At 41.1% G+C, this 20,223-nt stretch overlaps 7 non-coding genes across 7 annotated transcripts; 2 read left to right on the plus strand and 5 right to left on the minus strand.

The window, feature by feature from the left end:
- Positions 1 to 1,414: 1,414 nt before the first annotated feature.
- TRNAS-UGA (transfer RNA serine (anticodon UGA)) lies at positions 1,415 to 1,496 on the minus strand. Its single transcript has one exon. It is a non-coding gene; the product is annotated as a tRNA-Ser (tRNA).
- Positions 1,497 to 4,549: 3,053 nt separating this feature from the next.
- Positions 4,550 to 4,631, plus strand: TRNAS-AGA (transfer RNA serine (anticodon AGA)). The gene has a single exon. It is a non-coding gene; the product is annotated as a tRNA-Ser (tRNA).
- Positions 4,632 to 4,668: 37 nt separating this feature from the next.
- On the plus strand, positions 4,669 to 4,734 carry MIR7857-1 (microRNA mir-7857-1). The gene has a single exon (NR_107837.1). It is a non-coding gene; the product is annotated as a microRNA mir-7857-1 (primary transcript).
- Positions 4,735 to 6,740: 2,006 nt separating this feature from the next.
- Positions 6,741 to 6,812, minus strand: TRNAM-CAU (transfer RNA methionine (anticodon CAU)). Its single transcript has one exon. It is a non-coding gene; the product is annotated as a tRNA-Met (tRNA).
- Positions 6,813 to 10,042: 3,230 nt separating this feature from the next.
- Positions 10,043 to 10,124, minus strand: TRNAS-AGA (transfer RNA serine (anticodon AGA)). The gene has a single exon. It is a non-coding gene; the product is annotated as a tRNA-Ser (tRNA).
- A 4,321-nt stretch (positions 10,125 to 14,445) lies between these two features.
- MIR7857-2 (microRNA mir-7857-2) lies at positions 14,446 to 14,532 on the minus strand. The gene has a single exon (NR_162206.1). It is a non-coding gene; the product is annotated as a microRNA mir-7857-2 (primary transcript).
- A 10-nt stretch (positions 14,533 to 14,542) lies between these two features.
- On the minus strand, positions 14,543 to 14,624 carry TRNAS-AGA (transfer RNA serine (anticodon AGA)). Its single transcript has one exon. It is a non-coding gene; the product is annotated as a tRNA-Ser (tRNA).
- Between the last annotated feature and the right edge of the window lie 5,599 nt (positions 14,625 to 20,223).

Below are 20,223 nucleotides of genomic sequence, written 5' to 3' on the forward strand. Positions count from 1 at the left end.
TTGGTGTAAGTTTTCCTTCCCCGCCCCCCACCCCCCACGACTTGTTCTTTTACTGTTTTGCAGTGGACTCGGGATTTTTTTTTTAAATATAGTATTTGTCTTGGATGAAGTTTGAGTTGTTTTGCTTTGTTTTCTTGGATTAGACATTTACAGCCATTTCACATGAACTAGAGGCTGGGATGGAGAAGGAAATGGCAACCCACTCCAGTGTTCTTTCCTGGAGAATCCCAGGGACGGGGGAGCCTGGTGGCTGCCGTCTATGGGGTCACACAGAGTTGGACACAACTGAAGTGACTTAGCATAGCATAGAGGCTGGGAAGATTCCACCCCCACCCCTACATAGTCTTACTATGATACCAGGTTGTGTGGGAGATTTTAAAGCAATTTTTTTTTTCTTACAACTAACACATATGAAGATTCTGCTCCCATATACTGATCTTATATAGTATCTGCTGCTTCTCAACATTAGCCCTTTGTGTAAAGCACTTATTCAAACATTCATGTCTAAGCTCTCCTTCATAATGAGTTCTGTAAAGTTCCTGCTTCGACGTGTAAAACACACTCCTTTGTTCAAAACCAGAGTGCTGATTTTCTCTCTCACAGTGTGCCACTAACTTTAAGACTCTATGCACCTATATTAATTTGTTTTTTTTTTTTCTTTTTTTTTTTTGCAAACACTGTACAGAGAAAACACTACTTAACGGTCTCATTACATTCCTTTGACCTTCACAGAATGTGGAATCTACTCTTTGTACTCCATTATCCATATAAACAGATCATTTTTACTTTGCTCAAAATTTTAGTTTGCTTTATTCTTTCTACTTATAGATACATATTCCCAGATGAAAATGCAAAAGATGTCTACTCTGTAACTGTAAAGCTCTGTTTTTATTGCATATGTTGTTGCCATCACACAGTACATATACCAAATGGAAATATAAATATTACAGGGCTCATGCTTATAGTGCATCTTGCTTTACATGAACCCCAGCATTCTGTGAGTTGACCATAGTGACGAGTCAACAGTAGTTAATGAGTATGCTGCTGCTGCTAAATCGCTTCAGTCGTGTCTGACTCGGTGCGACCCCACTGACGGCAGCCCACCAGCCTCCCCTGACTCTGGGATTCTCCAGGCAAGAACACTGGAGTGGGTTGCCATTTCCTTCTCCAATGCATGAAAGTGAAAAGTGAAAGTGAAGACTCTCAGTCGTGTCCGACTCTTTGCAACCCTATGGACTGCAGCCCACCAGGCTCGTCCATCCAGGGGATTTTCCAGGCAAGAGTACTGGAGTGGGGTGCCATTGCCTTCTCCAGTTAATGAGTATATCATGATGCTTTTAACAGCAAGACGGACTGCAGTATGGCTGCGACGTCGTCTGAGTTGGTGTTAACTATGTAGAATGCCCACTAAAACCGTAGTCGACAGGATTCGAACCTGCGCGGGGAGCCCCCAATGGATTTCAAGTCCATCGCCTTAACCACTCGGCCACGACTACTGACTTACTGCTTCTCTTGTAGGCCAAAGTGAAAACTAGTTAGTGGCAAGTTCTGCAACTGTTGGTCTGATAACAAAAAGTTTCTTAGCCCTGTCCAGGTCTCTCCCTCGTGTATGAAAGAGAGCAAATCAAGAAGCAGCTGGTGATGTAATTCAATAAAAAGCTCCTAGACAAAGGACTAGATCTTCCTGGATGCTGGAGCTTGTCCACTAGCCGCTGACAATCGCGGACACGCACGATCACTCCTAATTCTCGGGAACCCGCAGAAGGGGAGCTTTGTCTTTAGAGTTAGTTTCAAACAACCTCCAGTCGCAAATACTAATGGGAGAAGGAACTCGAATAAAGGGAAAATGCGAGAATTGGAGGTGCGGGGTGGGGGTGGTCATCTGTATTTACTTTCAGGTTTAAAATCTAAATCAGGAATCTCTTCCATGGCATCAAACTGACTTGTGCTTCCAAAAGAACGATTAAAATCATTTTACCGCGACAATTCAGAGTGAGAGGTTGGGGGTGGGGGGTGGGGGGAACTGAGCAATTTCTGTTCTAACTTGAAAAGACAAGGTTCTGAATTCCTTCCTTTGAAGGTCACTTGTGTCATCCTAGTGAAGGCCGTGAGACAATTCCCAAACTACCTAAGCCTTCAGCCTCCGGAGCCTGGGGAAAAGGGAGGCACTCAGTACAGGTTTCCCAAGGATACGATTTCTGCCGGAGGACATTCTTGGTCCCTTTCAATGCAGAACAACGCAAAAATACATGAAAACGCGTAAATGTTAGGGAAAAAAAATCCAGCTAAATTAATAAAGTTGACTCTTGAGTCAGAGACTATCTGCTTTATGAGAATGTGATAATGAAGGGGAGACTTGGCTCTGATTCCTTTTCATGGAAATGTTTTTCAGTAGCTCAGTCGTATCCAACTCTTTGCCACCCCATGGACTGCAGCACACTAGGCTTCCCTGTCCTTTACCATCTCGTGGAGCTTGCTCAAACTCATGTCCATTGAGTCAGTGATGCCATCCAACCAGCTCATGCTCTGTCGTCCCCTTCTCCTCCTGCCTTTAATCCTTCCCAGCATCACGGTCTTTTCTAATGAATCTGCTCTTCGCATCAGGTGGCCACAGTACTGGAGCTTCAGCTTCAGCGGTAGTCCTTCTAATGAATATTCAAGATTGATTTCCTTTAGGATTGACTGGTTTGATCTTGCAGTCCAAGGGAATCTCTTCAAAACCAAGGACTTTATCTCTGAGTTCTAGGAATGAAGTGTTTCGCTGGGGCATAAACTAGTAGAGAGAATTTCAACTATGAAAAGAACATGATCACCATGACTGAGGTGGAATGTACTTCGCTGGGAGTTAAAAGAAACCATCTGTTTAACATAGTAAGAGTTATATTCCCCTTACCATATTCTTGCAAATGTTATTTGGTCTTGCTATTAAGGCACTTGCTATATACATCCATCTAGACTCGTAAACGGTTTATAACCTTTAACATAGTAAACTTATTTTGAAGTTTATTGTCCTTGAATGGTCTAATCAAAGTATCGCCCCCAACCAGCAGAGTGTGCACCACTTGGGAACTTGTGAGAAATACAAATTCTTGGGCTTGGATTCAGATCTACAGAATTAAAAACTTGCTAGGAGTGGGGCGGGCAGGTAAGGGGAGATGCAGCAGTCTGTTTTAATAAAAAGCCCTCTAGGTGGTTCTGATGCCCATCGAAGTTTGCGAAGTACTCTCTTAGGGAAATAATCTTAACAAAGAGAAACATGTACTGCATAAAAATATTTATTTTTATTTCTCATTGTAATAGCAAATAAAAGGCATTAAAAAGAGATAACTGTTTAAATATTTTTGTTTTATCTGTGTAATTGATCATTACAATGTCAGTAAAACAAAATTTGGGAAGACTTTGTAATTATTCTGGGAAAATATTTATAATGTAATGTTCATTGACAAGAGCAGAATGAAATGAACATGACTTCAACAATGCACAATTTTTGCATATGAAATACTGAGAATAGAGAAGGAATACTTCAAAATATTGCTAGGGCTGGTTTCTGGGTTAATTTGTGCAGGATTACAAGTTAATTTTTTTGTTGTTGCCTTTTACAATGTAATCATCCAGTTTTGTAAGCAAAAGGTATAACAATGTCTTTTATTAATTTATTTGTTATTTAGTGATGAGTGTATGTATCTCGTGGATCCCCATCAGAAGCTGACAGCAGGAAGCTGGTCTCTCAGAATGTCTTCTACTTGCTGCTGCTGTTAAGTCGCTTCAGTCGTGTCCGACTCTGTGCGACCCCATAAACGGCAGCCCACCAGGCTTCCCCATCCCTGGGATTCTCCAGGCAAGAACACTGGAGTGGGTTGCCATTTCCTTCACCAATGCATGAAAGTGAAAAGTGAAAGTGAACTCGCTCAGATCAGATCAGATCAGTCGCTCAGTCGCGTCCGACTCTTTGCGACCCCATGAATCGCAGCACGCCAGGCCTTCCTATCCATCACCAACTCCCAGAGTTCACTGAGACTCACGTCCATCGAGTCAGTGATGCCATCCAGCCATCTCATCCTCTGTCGTCCCCTTCTCTTCCTGCCCCCAAACACTCCCAGCATCAGAGTCTTTTCCAATGAGTCAAGTCTTCGCATGAGGTGGCCAAAGTACTGGAGTTTCAGCTTTAGCATCATTCCTTCCAAAGAAATCCCAGGGCTGATCTCCTTCAGAATGGACTGGTTGGACCTCCTTGCAGTCCAAGGGACTCTCAAGAGTCTTCTCCAACACCACAGTTCAAAAGCATCAATTCTTCGGCGGTCAGCCTTCTTCACAGGCGCCTTCTATCAGACTATCAGAATAAGGGGTCCTTCCAGACTGAGGAGAAAGTGTTACTTGCCGGTTTGCCACAGTAGCGAGATATTCGACTAAATGATGTCAAAGAGTAAGCAATTTCACTTAATACGAATACACTTTCTGGTAGAAAATTTCTTTGAAAAGAACTTTATTCTGTACTGTTTAGTCATGTAAAGATACAGCTCAATTGCCAAGTAGTCAGCACAATTGCCAAGTAGTCGTGGCCGAGTGGTTAAGGCGATGGACTAGAAATCCATTGGGGTTTCCCCGCGCAGGTTCGAATCCTGCCGACTACGGTACCTTTCCCCAGGGAGAGGTTAATCCTATTGAGGCATAGCCAGTTGGGGAAGAATGCCCGTGTCTTAAAGTGAGAAGGTTTGTTCTCCAACCTGGCTCTTTATGGCTGCTGGGGAAAGGCATGAGCATTCGGATGGCGCCCCAAACAGCATGGGGGTCTTACTACTATTATTAACTTTAAGAAATTCTACCATACCCCTAATGGTGTTGTCTTTTCTCCCTAGAAGAGTCAGGGCTTTGGTGATGCCTTCCGTTTTCCTGTGATTCAAGGCAAACAGGCTTTCTTAAGGAAAAAAACTTGAAACGAGCATTTCCTTGCTCAAAGAACCTCACCCATATCAGGGGTCGTCTTCGTCCTTGTTCACATACAAAAGGAAACTCCATGAAATCTTGGATGAAATGCAAGTGAAAGTTAAAGTTATGGTTGCCAAGTGGGGAATCCAAAATGGATGTTAATAAGCAAACCACTACACAACTAAAGAACTTAAGTAAAACCATTTCCTTGGTGATCCAACTAGATAAGGACGATGACATTACATCTGGTGGATTTGTCCTGGGGCCCAAAAGCAGTGATGGGTATGCCTGTAGATGGATCTGCCAGTTGTACTTTTTTCTTACTCTTAACTTACTGAGTCCCCAGATATTCTCTGGTGGGCAGTGATCCAGGTCATCCAGTGATTATCCAGTGGGTCGTACCTGGTGGGGTGGAAATCAAAAATAATCCATGAAGGAAAATATGGAAATAAATCAGCAAGTCTTGGTAATTTCTAATCCACTCCAGGCCTTGGTCATAGGGGAATCAGTGGCAGCTAAGCAGAACATTGTTGATCCCTGCATTATTGATGACAAATAAGCGAAAGTGCAGGGTCATCCATCAAAGTCAGGCTGAGTATTTAGGGTGAGATTGATTCTGGGGCTTTATTTCTGGAATCAAAGGCTGCACTTGTACCATGGGGGTGCGTTTTACCTCTGCATAATCAGGAGAAAAGGAAAAAAAAAATCAGGAGAAAAGAACCAGACCCAAGTTATATAAAATTTGCAGAGGAAAACTGGTGGTCACTTGAGGACGAAGGAGAACACAGCTGATGAAGAGACCCAAGCACGAGGTATTTGCTTGATCTCCTTTACATATGTAGTGGCAGGTCAGGAAGTCCTAGGTTCAGGTGCCAAGTTCCCTCCTGGTCCCATACCTGAAACCAGATAAACGGAGCTTGAAGTTATTTTTGTTTCAATTTGGTGAGGACCATCTCCTTCAAACTCCGTGTGGTCTCAATTCTGTACTTTTTCCTTCCTTTCCTGAACTTCCACTCAACTGCTCCTCCTTTCCTTCTCTCTCATTTGTTGTCGCTGCTGTTGTTTAGTTGTTAAGCCATAATCAATTCTTTGTGACCCCCTGGACTGTTGCCCGCCAGGCTCCTTTGTCCATGGGTTTTCCCAGGCCCACTGGAGTGGGTTGCCATTTCCTTCTTCATCTCTCTTCTTATGTCTTCCCTTTTGTCCACCAACACTTTCATCTCCTTTGTCGTTGTCTTCCATTCTTTTTCCCTCTTCTGTCTGCTCCTTTCCCCCTTCTGCTGTTACCCAGCATCTCTCAACTGGATACTTTCTCCTTTGTGTTCCTTCCTCTAGGACAAGGTGGAATCATATAAATCCACCTCTGCTTCTGCCCAACAGGTGGAGATTCCCCATCATTCGAGGTCTTTCTCTAATGTTTTTCTTCCACAGTTTATCTTGACTTCATCCCATTCAGATACTGGAATGACCAGCAGTTGAAGAAATGAGTGTGGCCATGGTTATATGTAAAGTTTCTTGGATTCAACATATGTTTTTTGAGCCTCTCTAAGAGAGAGTCAAGCAAGCAGTGAGGGAGTAGACAGCTGAAGTGGAAGACAAGTTAAGACTAGGTAGTGCTTGCCATTATTCTGTAGGCTTCTGAAGACAGCTGGAGCAGAGAAAATAAGATATTCCTGTCCCAGGAAGCCCAGAGGGTGAGAATGGTCGTGAGATCATCTCTGGTGGCTTTGTTTTTTCTGGTGGCTTTTGTCTAGTTTCTGCTTTGCGAATGTTTCAGTAGGTGAAGTACTCTTGACGAAAAAGATGACCACACATAGCAGAGGATGGTTTCGATCCATCGACCTCTGGGTTATGGGCCCAGCACGCTTCCGCTGCGCCACTCTGCTTATGTTTAATGGGAGGTGCTAGGGAATATTTTTCAACCTTGATTCTTTCGCATTTCCCCAACACCTCCAAGTTTAATACTGTCACTTTCTCTGTCCTCTTTTCACCATTCTCTTTCTTCATCTGTTTCCTCTATGCTTTTCGCTTTCTTTCTGGCCCTTATAGTCTGTGTCATTCTCAAAGTATTAATGTCACACGATCTCTAGTTTGCAGTCCTCACAAATCTTCAACCCTTTCTTTCTTCAAGAGGATGACAATCATTCCCTTTGGATCAGGAATTATGACAGGTAGGTAAGGAATAATGATGGCTAGAATGTCAGCTTTCCAGAACAAGAAGTCAGCAAAGCCTTTTAAAACCTTTCAAGAGTCAGTTTCTCCCTCACCCAAAGCCCTTTCCTCTGGATTTCCTCTTGGTCCTGTCTTTCTCCTTTTTTTCTTCTTTCCCTCCGTCCAAGCTCGTACTTAGATTTATCAGGTAAAAGTGGACAATATCTCGTGTTTAGCTTAAGTTACTCCCCCTTCCTGGGTGCTACACAGATTTCTCTTGCTCTGTTGCTCTTGATTATTGGAGACTCCGAAATAAGGCTCCATTTTGCCAAATTCCCCTTCTTGCGAGGTTCAGAGCCAACTGTGACTCCTTCCCTCCACACCCCAACCTGGAGTCATCTAGCTCTTTTATTTTCAGAGGTCTAGTCATATGGCAAGTTTGTTTGAACATGGTCTCATTGCTCAGAAACTGAGAGACTTAGGAATTAAGATAGTCCCCCAGGGACTCAATAGGTCCTGAACTGAAAACGAAATCTCCCACCAAGTGTAGGGACAAGTCCCTTTTCTGCAATGAGGATTTTGCCACCAACTATGGGACAAGCTTTCCCTGAGGCAGGCATGGTTTGTGGCAGCAAGAAGTCAAACCTCAGAAGGTGCTGACTGGTTTTCCTCCTTGAGCTGTCCTTCATCCTTTATATATTCTCTTCTGAATTTTGCTGGAGAAGGAAATGGCAACCCACTCCCATACTCTTGCCTGGAAAAACCTATGGACGGAGAAGCCTGGTTGGCTACAGTCGATGGGGTCGCAAAGAGTCAGACACGACTGAGCGACTTCACTTCACTTCACTTCTGAATTTTGCAGATCGCTTGCCTTATCTCCATTAGATTCTTGGAGTTTCTGCTCTTTTCCTTCTTCTTTGCCACAGAAGCTTCAGACCTAGTGTTGGCAACCCAAGACAATGTCTCAGTGAGGAGGCAGGGGTCATCACTTCTATATCTGTATCCACGGCCAATATTCTCCTGTCAGCATTAACAGAATACAGTCTTCTTCTGGAAGAGGTTCGCTTGGCCTATGCACCTGTGCTTCAGTCACTTTCTCAGAAATGGAAAGGTTTAAGCCCAGACCTGAAAGCTTCAGATGTAGGAAAGCTGTAACACCATTATGGCTAGGGACTTTGCCATTGCTAGAGCCAGTTTTGCCCTGTCAAAATCTCTGCCCAAGTTCCTAATCACATGTTGATTTGCCATCCATCTGTCCCCATTAGTGAAATGTCTCTTCGTGTCTTCTATCCATGTTCTAATTGGATTGTTGAGGTTTTTAAAAAATTTGTTGTTTCCAGAATTCTTGTGCATTTGCAAGATACTGTCTTTTGTCAGGTATGTGGTGTGCAAACATTTCCTCCCAATTTGCAGCTTGTTTTTTCAACCCCTTAATAGTGTCTTAAAAAAATAATAATTTTGTTTATTTGTTTTTGGCCGTGCTGGGTCTTCATTTCTGCTCCAGCTTTCTCTAGTTGCAGTGAGCCATGGGCTACCCTTTAATTGCAGTCCACAGGCTTCTTACTGTGGTGGATTCTCTTGTTGCAGAGCATGGATTCTAGAGTGCTGGACTTCAGTAGTTGCGGCATATGGGTTCAGTACTTGAGGCTCCTGGGCTCTGGAGAACAGGCTCAGTAGTGGTGTGGGCTTAGTTGCTCTGCGGCATGTGGAATGTTTCTGTATCACAGGTTGAACCCATGTCTTCTGCGTTGGCAGGCAGATTCTTTACCTCTGAGACACCAGGGAAGTCCAATGGTGTCTTTTCGTGGAGTAAAATTTTAAATTTTGATGAGGTCCAGTTTTTTCCCTTTAACGATTGGGCTTTGGTATCAAGTCTAAACTACGAAGATTCTGAAGATCTCCTATGTTATTCTCTGAAAGTTTTATAGTTTTACATTTTAGTTTGTGATTTATTCTAATTTTATATATGGAATGAGGTCTAGATCAAATCAAAAAAAGGTTTTTGTTTTTGCCTATGAATGTCCAATTGCTTCTGCACCATTTGTTGAAAAGGCTCTCTCTCTCTCTCTCTCTCTCTCTTCCAGTGAATTTTTTTTTTTTGTACTATTGTCAAAAATTCAATTGGGTATATTTTGTAGAGGTCAGAATATATTTTTAATGGAATGAAATAACTAAGACAATTACTAAACATTAGTTTGCTAAAATTTGCTTAAAATAAAGAGTGGGTTGAATACTATACATTAAAAATAATAATATATACTCTGGAAGGTTATACAAAAATTTATTTCACTGTGGAGAGAAAGTGAACAGCTAGAGCATGAATAGAAGATAGATTTTATTCATTGCATATACTCTCAATATCATTTGAACTTCATATCATGATTATTATATTTAATTATTATAAATATTAAAATTCTTAATAGGCAAGGAAAATAAACTTTGTATCAGTTGATCACTGCCTTTTGGTAGAGATAGTTTTCCAGTCAAGAATTTTGCTTTCTTTAGATAGCATATACTTCTGGCTCTTTACCCCATAAACATGCTGGAGTTGTGTGAAGCAAGCATGGAGTTATTGATCGATTTCCCTTAGACAGATAAAAATATGTGTGTTAGAAATACACAGGTTTTAGTTACATATGAGAAAAGAAATCCCTGAAAAGGTAAAAATTTCATGGAGAAGCAAGTAGGATTTTGAAAGCAGGAAACACCAAGGTGTCTCTGAAGTTCAGACTCTTCTCAGGGGAAAAGAAAATATATTAGGATTCAGGTCACACCTATTGGAAAAATGCAACAATTATGACTTGGTTTTTTCTGGCAAGGGTGGGTTAATTGCAGGATTATAAGCTGGAAAGGGTAGTAACTGCCTGCATCTTGGTTAGAGTTCCTGTTTGTGTTTGGACTTGCAACTCCAGAATTTGTCAAAAAGCATAGTATTAGGAAGTAATTAGTTCATAAGTAACTACCACGTAGTCGGCAGGATTCGAACCTGCGCGGGGAGACCCCAATGGATTTCTAGTCCATCGCCTTAACCACTCGGCCACGACTACACAATAAGACAACATGCTATGAGAATAAATAGCCATGCTGAAGCTTAGCTTTCATAAAATTAAATCACATACCAGAAAGATTGAGTCACATATCAGAAAGTATATTGGCAGTCAATGTGACCAGTCTTTGATGTCATTTGAGTGACTATCATGCTGTTACACCATATTACCAGGGAAAACATTATCCTCAGAACTGGAAAGAGACCTCATTTGATGGGTTATTGGAGTGAGATCAGTGTCTGCTCTGTCAGCCTCTGGTGGAGATTCATGAAATAGACCACAAAGTGGAACAAACTTTAATATTCCCTTCACAATTACATGTAATTAACAATGATTAAAAGAAACAAACACACTAGAACTTAAGTCCACACACAGTGAGGATAGTGATTTTCAATAAAACTTTCTTCCCTGGTATAGTAGTGAGACTTCGTCATTGGGAAGACAGATGTTAGGTTCATGTCAGACAAATCTATTAAGACAGTTAGAAGGAATTTGGAGCCCACATATCTTTTCACAGTCATTTTATGTGTTCCCAAAACAACAAAATAGAGTTAACAAATTGTTCTCATTTGATGGTTGTGCAGTTATTAAGACAGAGACTCAAATTATTTTTTGCCTCAAAATCCCATGGTAAAATAAAACTTGTTCACCTTGTCACAGAGAGATTGGCCCTGACTCAAAACTAACAACTGTAGAAACCATGTCAGGGATTCATAAATACTGTTAGAGAACATAGACACAAGACTAAGAACCCTCTGCATTGAAGAGTCTCCTTTATGTTACAAAACCTATTTTCAACGAATAAACATTTTTAACTAACAAATGTTACTAAACTGTAATTAAGCAAAAAGTTGCTGAATAAATATCACCTTTGAAATATGGCTATGTGAGTCATTAACCTCAATTTTGTCAATTAGGAAGCCAAAGTTCACCCATGCCTGAAGCTATAATCCCCGTCAAACCAGTTCTTAGAGCGTCCCTTTTTCAGAGGGATAATGGGTGTGGGTTTCAGTGCACATTTGGGACACTAGAATGAAACATATGTAGGTCCAACAGAATGGAATGGAACCTTGTTCAACCAAAGGTTATTAGAACCTCTATCTCAGTTCCCTTTCAATCCTTACTCTAAGATTTTCACTGAGAAGCCCTTGATTTGTGATAGTCTCCCTTTCTTGTTGAAAAAGGAAGCATGCAAAAGGGAAACAGATGCTAGACAACTTTAGTTCTCTTAATTCTTAATGAATATTCTGAATTCTGTTTTTCCAATTTCCATTTACTGCTGTTGCCACTTTTCATTTCAAAGTCATAGATGTCTCATAGTAGCATTTAATTTAGGATGTTCTGTTGCTTCTGAAAGACTAACAGATGTAGCAAAAGAAATACCAAAAATTCATAAAATATTTAAGGAAAATAATGGATTAACCAACCAATTACTTTTTTGAGACTCTTAAATGATGCCAAGGAAACAAAAGAGATGAAAGGATGCGCTAAAGGGATGTACTATTTAAAGGACACACAGCAGTTAGATTCATAAATGGGATTTGTTTCTACTACATTAGCTTACGTAATCTAAAGTGATGACTTAACCAGTTCATTTCTTCAAAAACACATATGCTAGCAGGCAGAATGATAAATACAGAAGTAGTTTCATATGAGACATATAAACAAAGATATATGGAAGCATTAATATTACCATTGCATTTTCTTAAACAATGTTATGGCAAAGACACTATAAGGGGCACTGAAGAAGGGGAATGAAGGATGGAACTTGAGGGCTTTTCAAAGGAGGAGACATAGACAGGCAATCTTTAAGGATGCACAGGATTTTAGGAGGTGAAGAACCTGGGAGTGACAACACTGGATAAGCAATAATCAATTTTACATTTGAGGAATTCTATCTTGACTTTAAGGCTGCACCTTGACTTTAAGGACAGCAAGTCAGCCAATCAGAGATGAATGATTCCCATAAAGGAAACAAATGTAAAAAGACATGGTGAAGGAGGCTCATGGACTTTCTGGCCTCTGCCTTCCTAGAAATAGAAACTCTGGAGGTTTGACAATGCTCCTGATGCTGAAACAGGAGCTGTTTATGATGCTGGGTAAGAGCTGTCCCCCTACCATCCTGGAAGAGGAGCTGGCAGCAGGACTCACTGGGCTTTCACAGATACTCCTGAGTAAGTTAGGAAAGAGTGCCCTGAAATAGCAAGTTTACTTACAGCAGCACTAGCTCCAAAAGCTCCAAGAAGTGCATGCCAAGAATACTTCTATGTTGAACCATAGCCTATTGCTTTCAGTGTAGACTCTCCCTTGTTTCAATTGTCTATCAACTCAGTCGTATGTTTTCACGCTCTAAATCTGTGATGTCCAATACTTTAGCCACTTCTGACATGTGACTATTGAGCACTTGGTCCTACTTGAGCTCTAAGTGAAAGATACACAGCAGACTTTGAAGATTTCGTATGAAAAAAAACAAAGTAAACTATCACACTGTCAACTTTTCAAATTTCTTACATAGTGAAATGATATTTTGAATATGTTGGGTTAATATAAAATATATTATTAAAAGAATTATGCCTTATTTACTTTTTAATATGGCTACCAGAAAATTTTAAATTAAATCAGTGGCTCAGATTTATTTCAATTGGAAATGTACTTCCTAATTTACATTCTCTGTTGCAATTGCTGTAATTCTTGTTTTTCTTACACTGTTCACCAGTTTTATTTTTATTTTATTTTCCTTATTTATAAGAAATTTCAGTGATTTAAAGCTAAAGAGAAAGGGATTTTCCTGGTGGTCCAGTGGTTAAGACTCCATACTCCCAATGCAGAAGGATTGGGTTCCATCCCTGGTTGGGGAACTAAAATCCCATATGCTGCAGGGTGTAGCCAAAAAAGAAAAAAAAAAAAAAAAATGTAATGAGAAAAGTTCTAGAATCCCAACAGCAGCATTCAGAAACCAGATTACAGGCTGATACTCTACAAAGCAAGATCCTGTGTAATGGTCAGTCCTGGTTCAGGATCTCTATTCCAGCCCCCAGAACTGGAGCTTCATTTTCCATGGGATTCCTCCAGAAAGCAGTATCTGGAAAGAGAAGAACTTCTGCTTATACTATCAACATTCTCTCTAAGGTATCTTTTTGAACAAATTTTTATTTTTAAATTCTGTACATTGATGTCATGTGGGTCACTTTCCACAACTCTAAAGTTAGGAATTGTTTCCACAGAAGGGCCTTAACATTTCATGACTTTAACATTCTAGAATTCTATTTAGTTTTTGAGAGTCAAAGCAACCTTATGCTGAATGTAAGAGATGGAGAGATGAGAAATGATGCGTTTTGCAAAGAAATATTAAGTTCATCCTCTGGAAATCCAGGTCTTAATAGCCAAAAACAAGTTATTTTCATTAAGCAGGCCCTGCTCAGCAAAGAAGACTTATCACAACTCAACATCACTGACCCTCCTGAGGTTGCAACTCAATGTTTTTTTTTTACTGTACTTCATTCCTCTGAACACATGCATGAAAGAGGAAAGTACCTGGCATTTAATCAATGAATGTGGAATGCATTGGGTTTAAGAAAAATTAATAGATGCATTCTTGAGATGCACTCAAGTATGTCAACTGTGCAGATCTCCACAAGAGAGGTGAGGATCAGTCCCATTAAATTGCCAAGTGAGATAATCTAATTTTCCTAGGAATTCCTAGAAAGGCATTCAAGTGTGGTTGACATTGCTTTAACACTTCAATACATTAACTCATACATGTTAATGATCCAATGGGATTTTGCATCTGAACTCTGTGCCCAGAATGAGTCAAAACCTCATCTCACTTTTAGCTCCTCTCTCTTTACCAGTGTCCTTGACCCCAGGACAAGTTAATCTGGCATAATGTTGTCGACTTTTTTGGTTTGGCTACCAAAAGAATGGCTGAAATAATTTCTTCAGTTATGTAGTGGCTTGCCTATTAAAATCCAGTTTGGATTCATGACCATAGCTGTGAGTTCTGGCTTTCACTTATTATGCGAGCCAAGATTTCATGGAGTTTCCTTTTGTACATGAACAAGGACATACATGACTGGAGAAGAGTCCTGATAAAGGGGAAAGGTTTCTGCGAAGTTTTTTCTTTCGGAAAGGCTGCCTTTTAAGCAGGATTTTGACTGGAGGAAAGAGGAAGGTACCATCAAAGCCTGGGCTCTTCTAGTGGGGAAAGAAAGCACCATTAGGGCTGTGGTCGAATTACTTAAAATTAATAATAAATTAGACCCCATACTGCTGCTGGGCGAGGGGTATAATCCGTGTGCTTCCAGCGGCGGGGAGCCTTTCACCGGCAACATAAAGAGCCAGGTTGGAGAACAATCCAGCTTCTCTCTAAGGTAACAGCATTCTTCCCCAACTGGCTATGTCTCAATAGAGAACGATGTCGTAGTCGGCAGGATTCGAACCTGCGCGGGGAGACCCCAATGGATTTCTAGTCCATCGCCTTAACCACTCGGCCACGACTACTTATACAGTAGTTAAGCTCATTGGTCTAAGTAGCTATGCTGCTGCTGCTAAGTCGCTTCAGTCGTGTCCGACTCTGTGCAGCCGCATAGACGGCAGCCCACCAGGCCCCGCCGTCCCTGGGATTCTCCAGGCAAGAACACTGGAGTGGGTTGCCATTTCCTTCTCCAATGCATGAAAGTGAAAAGTGAAAGTGAAGTCGCTCAGTCGTGTCCGACTCCTAGCGACCCCATGGACTGCAGCCTACCAGGCTCCTCCGTCCATGGGATTTTCCAGGCAAGAGTACTGGAGGGGAGAGAACTTCAATTCTCTTCAGAATGTCACATTTTCTATCAGAAACTGCATTTGTATTAAGCAGTTTCTTGCTCTTTGGCATCATTTAGCAATGGCACCCCACTCCAGTACTCTTTTGCCTGGAAAATCCCATGGACAGAGGAGCCTGGTAGGCTGCAGTCCATGGGGTCGCTAGGAGTTGCAGACGACTCAGCGACTTCACTTTCACTTTTCACTTTCATACATTGAAGGAAATAGCAACCCACTCCAGTGTTCTTGCCTGGAGAATCCCAGGGACCGGGGAGCCTAGCGGGCTGCCGTTTCCGGGGTCGCACAGAGTCGGACACGACTGAAGCGACTTCGCAGCAGCAGACACATAGGCTATTGTGTCAAATTGGCAGGTAACACTTCCTCCTCAAACTGCAAGGATTCCTTATTCTGATGGTTTGAAGAGAGGAGACTAATGTTTTGTTGTTTGCTTTTTTAGTGCTTCCTTCGCTGTGCAGAAGCTTTTTAATTTGATATAGTTCCACTTGTTTATTTTTGCTTTTGTTGCTTTTACTTTTATGTGATGCCAAATCCAAAAAAAAACCATCACCAAGACCTATATCTAGGAGCTTAAAATGACTTACAGACTTGAAAGTAAGATCTAAAATCATAAAACCATTGGAATGGGAGGAAATATTTGCAAATCATATATCTGATAAGGGTTTAATATCCAAAATATAGAAAGAACTCATACAAGTGAAAGGCAAGAAAACCATCTGATTTTAAAATGGATAGAAGATCCGAATAAATCTGTCTTCCAAAGACATATATATGGCCAAGAGGTACATGAAAAGATGCTCAACATCATTAATCATCAGATGAATGCAAATCAAAACTACAATGAGATATCATCTCACATCTGTTATAATGCCTATTATCCAGAAAACAAGAAATAACAAATGTTGACAAGGATGGGGACCTCTGTGCACTGTTAGTGGGAAGATAAGTTGGTGCAGCCACTATGGAAAATGTATGGAGATTGCTCAAAAAAGTAAAAATAGAACTATCATATGATCCAGCAATTTCACTTCTGGATATTTATCTGAAGAAAATGAAATCATTAATTTGAAAAGTATATATGCACTCCTATGTTCATTGCAGCACTGTTTACAACAGCCAAGGTATGAAAACCTCTGTCTATCAATGGATGAAGGAATAAAGAGGTTATAGTATATGTACAATGAAATATTATTCAGCCATAAAAAAGAATAAAACCTTGCTATCTATTGCAACATGGATGGACCTTGAGGGAATGATGCTAAGTGAAATAAGCCAGATAGGAAAGACAAATACCTTTTATATGTGGAATCTAAAAAAAGAAAAAAATAACAGGTTTATAGATACAGAGAACAGATGCGTGGTTACCAAAGGTAAAGGTGGGCTAGGGCAAGTGGGAGAAATGGAGGAAGCGGATCAAAAAGGTAAATAATTAAAAAAAAAATTAGGGATGTATCCATTACCATCAAACCTTTCTACAGAGGACAGGTTCTAGAGAACTTCCCAAGGACCCTGGCTCTCTCTTCACCAATCTGTTTCTTAGGGGGTTTTGTAAGGGAGCCCTCCAGGGAGATAATAGAGGGAAGATGAGTGGGTGTCACGTGTGATAAATCCATTGCAAGTTCCCTATGTGTTTTAAAACAATCTAAGATATCTATATCTTTCTCTACCTCATACCAAAGAAATCTTGGCTTCTTAATTTACTGTAGTTATACTGACTTCAGGTTACAGTCAACTTACCATGCACACTGTTACAATTCCCAGCTGTTCTAGCTAACACACTAACTTCAGAATCTCCATTAAGTGTACCCATATTGATAAATTTGATTTAGTTCTACATTGTATTTCTTTTTTCCTGATCTATCACTCCCCCACACACTACTCTGGTTTTCTTTTTGATATGAATTAGCATTATATTAGAATTCTTTCAGTATGTAAAATAGAAATATATAGTGATTCCCTGAGTCCTACAGGCAGTGCAAGATGGTGGGGGTAGGTCTTGAAAAAAACCAATATCCTCAAGCAAGGTAACTACTTCAGTTTAGATTTTTTTACCTGGTTTTTAAGCAAGGATAGGGTGCCAGATATTCACTATGATGTGATCCTGGAATGTGAAGTCAAGTGGGCCTTAGGAAGCATCACTACAAACAAAGCTAGTGGAGGTGATGGAATTCCAGTTGAGCTATTTCAAATCCTGAAAGATGATGCTGTGAAAGTGCTGCACTCAATATGCCAGCAAATTTGGAAAACTCAGCAGTGGCCACAGGACTGGAAAAAGTCAGTTTTCATTCCAATCCCAAAGAAAGGCAATGCCAAAGAATGCTCAAACTACCGCACAATTGCATTCATCTCACATGCTAGTAAATGAATGCTCAAAATTCACCAAGCCAGACTTCAGCAATATGTGAACCGTGAACTTCCTGATGTTCAAGCTGGTTTTAGAAAAGGCAAAGGAACCAGAGATCAAATTGCCAACATCCGCTGGATCATTGAAAAAGGAAGAGAATTCCAGAAAAACATCAATTTCTGCTTTATTGACTATGCCAAAGCCTTTGACTATGTGGATCACAATAAACTGTGGAAAATTCTGAAAGAGATGGGAATACCAGACCACCTGATCTGCCTCTTGAGAAATCTGTGTGCAGGTCAGGAAGCAACAGTTAGAACTGGACAGGGAACAACAGACTGGTTCCAAATAGGAAAAGGAGTACGTCAAGGCTAGGTATTGTCACCCTGCTTATTTAACTTACATGCAGAGTACATCATGAGAAACGCTGGACTGGAAGAAACACAAGCTGGAATCAAGATTGCTGGGAGAAATATCAATAACCTCAGATATGCAGATGACACCACCCTTATGGCAGAAAGTGAAGAGGAACTCAAAAGCCTCTTGATGAAAGTGAAAGTGGAGAGTGAAAAAGTTGGCTTAAAGCTCAACATTCAGCAAATGAAGATCATGGCATCCGGTCCCATCACTTCACGGCAAATAGATGGGGAGACAGTGGAAACAGTGTCAGACTTTATTTTTCTGGGCTCCAAAATCACTGCAGATGGTGATTGCAGCCATGAAATTAAAAGACGCTTACTCCTTGGAAGGAAAGTTATGACCAACCTAGATAGCATATTCAAAAGCAGAGACATTACTTTGCCAACAAAGGTCTGTCTAGTCAAGGCTATGGTTTCCAGTGGTCATGTATGGATGTGAGAGTTGGACTGTGAAGAAGGCTGAGTGCCGAAGAATTGATGCTTTTAAACTGTGGTGTTGGAGAAGACTCTTGAGAGTCCCTTGGACTGCAAGGAGATCCAACCAGTCCATTCTGGAGGATATCAGCCCTGGGATTTCTTTGGAAGGAATGATGCTAAAGCTGAAACTCCAGTACTTTGGCCACCTCATGCGAAGACTTGACTCATTGGAAAAGACTCTGATGCTGGGAGGGATTGGGGGCAGGAGGAGAAGGGGACGACAGAGGATGAGATAGCTGGATGGCATCACTGACTCAATGGACGTGAGTCTGAGTGAACTCCGGGAGTTGGTGATGGACAGGGAGGCCTGGCATGCTGCGATTCATGGGGTCACAAAGAGTCGGACACGACTGAGCGACTGAACTGAACTGAGGGTGCTACTGCTGCTTCTGCTAAGTTGCTTCAGTCGTGTCTGACTCTGTGGGACACCATAGACGGCAGCCCACCAGGCTCCCCCGACTCTGGAATTCTCCAGGCAACAACACTGGAGTGGGTTGCCATTTCCTTCTCCAATGCATGAAAGGGAAAAGTGAAAGTGAAGTCGCTCAGTTGTGTCCAACTCTTCACGATCCCATGGACTGTAACCTACCAGGGTCCGCTACCCATGGGCTTTCCCAGGCAAGAGTACTGGAGTTGGGTTACCATTTCCTTCTCCAAGTATAGACTAGTGTTTTGGAATAGAGGATAGGCTGCTTCTGCTAGCAAGAATATTTTTAGGAAGGAAGCATCACTGACCATGGTACTTGAATTGATCCAAATACACCAAAATGTCCCCTTTCCATTCTCAGGTACCCTTCTTTCTGAAGAATAAGGAGGAGGAGAAGGGGGTGGGGGGAATACAGAGAGGAAGAGAGAAAAGAAAAAGGGGGAAAAGAGAGGCCTAGTGTTTGTGGAGTGTCGTCCTTAAGAGCACTGATATTTGTGGAGTGTCTTCCTTAAGCAAGGTACTTAGCATCGTAAGACATAGCAAAGAAGGCCTTACCTTCTTTTACATAAAGTAAAGAGATTGAGGTACAGAGTAGTTTTACATCTTGAAAATTACACAGTTAGACATTCACAGAGTTAAGAATTCAGTCCCAGAGCGTCTCCGTTTCCCATCCTACCATGCTGGTTCCACTGTGCCAACAGAAGTAGAAGGTGGTTCCCTGAGGACTCCATTGCCTATAGCAGTTGTTGACATTGTTAGGTTGTTTCTCTGTTTTTTGAAGTCAAGTTTTGGAATTGAATTAGTAAATGTTTTTATTATGGAGTCCTATATTTAAAAATAGTATTGTGGACATCCTTAGTATAGGAATCAGTGCCAACTGAGGTCCTTTGTACCCATCAAATTTTCATGACTTTATAAGTAAATGAACTCAGGGAAGGTGAGAAAATGTGTACCTACAACGAAGGGTTTTGAGGCCCCAGGGATATACATCAACCAGGAAGCAGTCTCTGATAATGGTGTTCATGCAGGACTTTGCATAAACTGTATCTTTGGTAGACATGAAAATATGGCCTTTCCCTAAACTTCTAAGGAGTTAAGATTTCAAATTACAATCAGGCAGTTGGTGTCTTCATAAAAGCAGTTTATATGTTAGGCTGAAGTATCAGCAAACATAAGAACATAACAAAGAAAGAAAAAGTATGGGTAGGTAGCTTTTCCCCCTTTATTTTAGCAATTTGCTTCTCCAGATTGATCACTAACATCTATTGGTAATTGAAAATTCAGCGAAGAACAAAAAATAGATAACTAAAATGAGAATAAGAATTTCAGCTATTAACATAGAGTGAAAAATCTCCTTAGTACGCTTTATATGTTGAAACACTATGAATCAATTAAAGTGTGAGTGGATTTTCAGTATTTCAAGGGCTTTAATAATTAATCAGAGAAGGCGATGGCACCCCACTCCAGTACTCTTGCCTGGAAAATCCCATGGATGGAGGAGCCTAGTAGGCTGCAGTCCATGGGGTCTCGAAGAGTCGGACAGGACTGAGTGACTTCACTTTCACTTTTCACTTTCATGCATTGGAGGAGGAAATGGCAACCCACTCCAGTGTT

This window comes from Bos taurus, chromosome 23 (genome assembly GCF_002263795.3).
Source record: "Bos taurus isolate L1 Dominette 01449 registration number 42190680 breed Hereford chromosome 23, ARS-UCD2.0, whole genome shotgun sequence".
NCBI lineage: Eukaryota > Metazoa > Chordata > Mammalia > Artiodactyla > Bovidae > Bos > Bos taurus.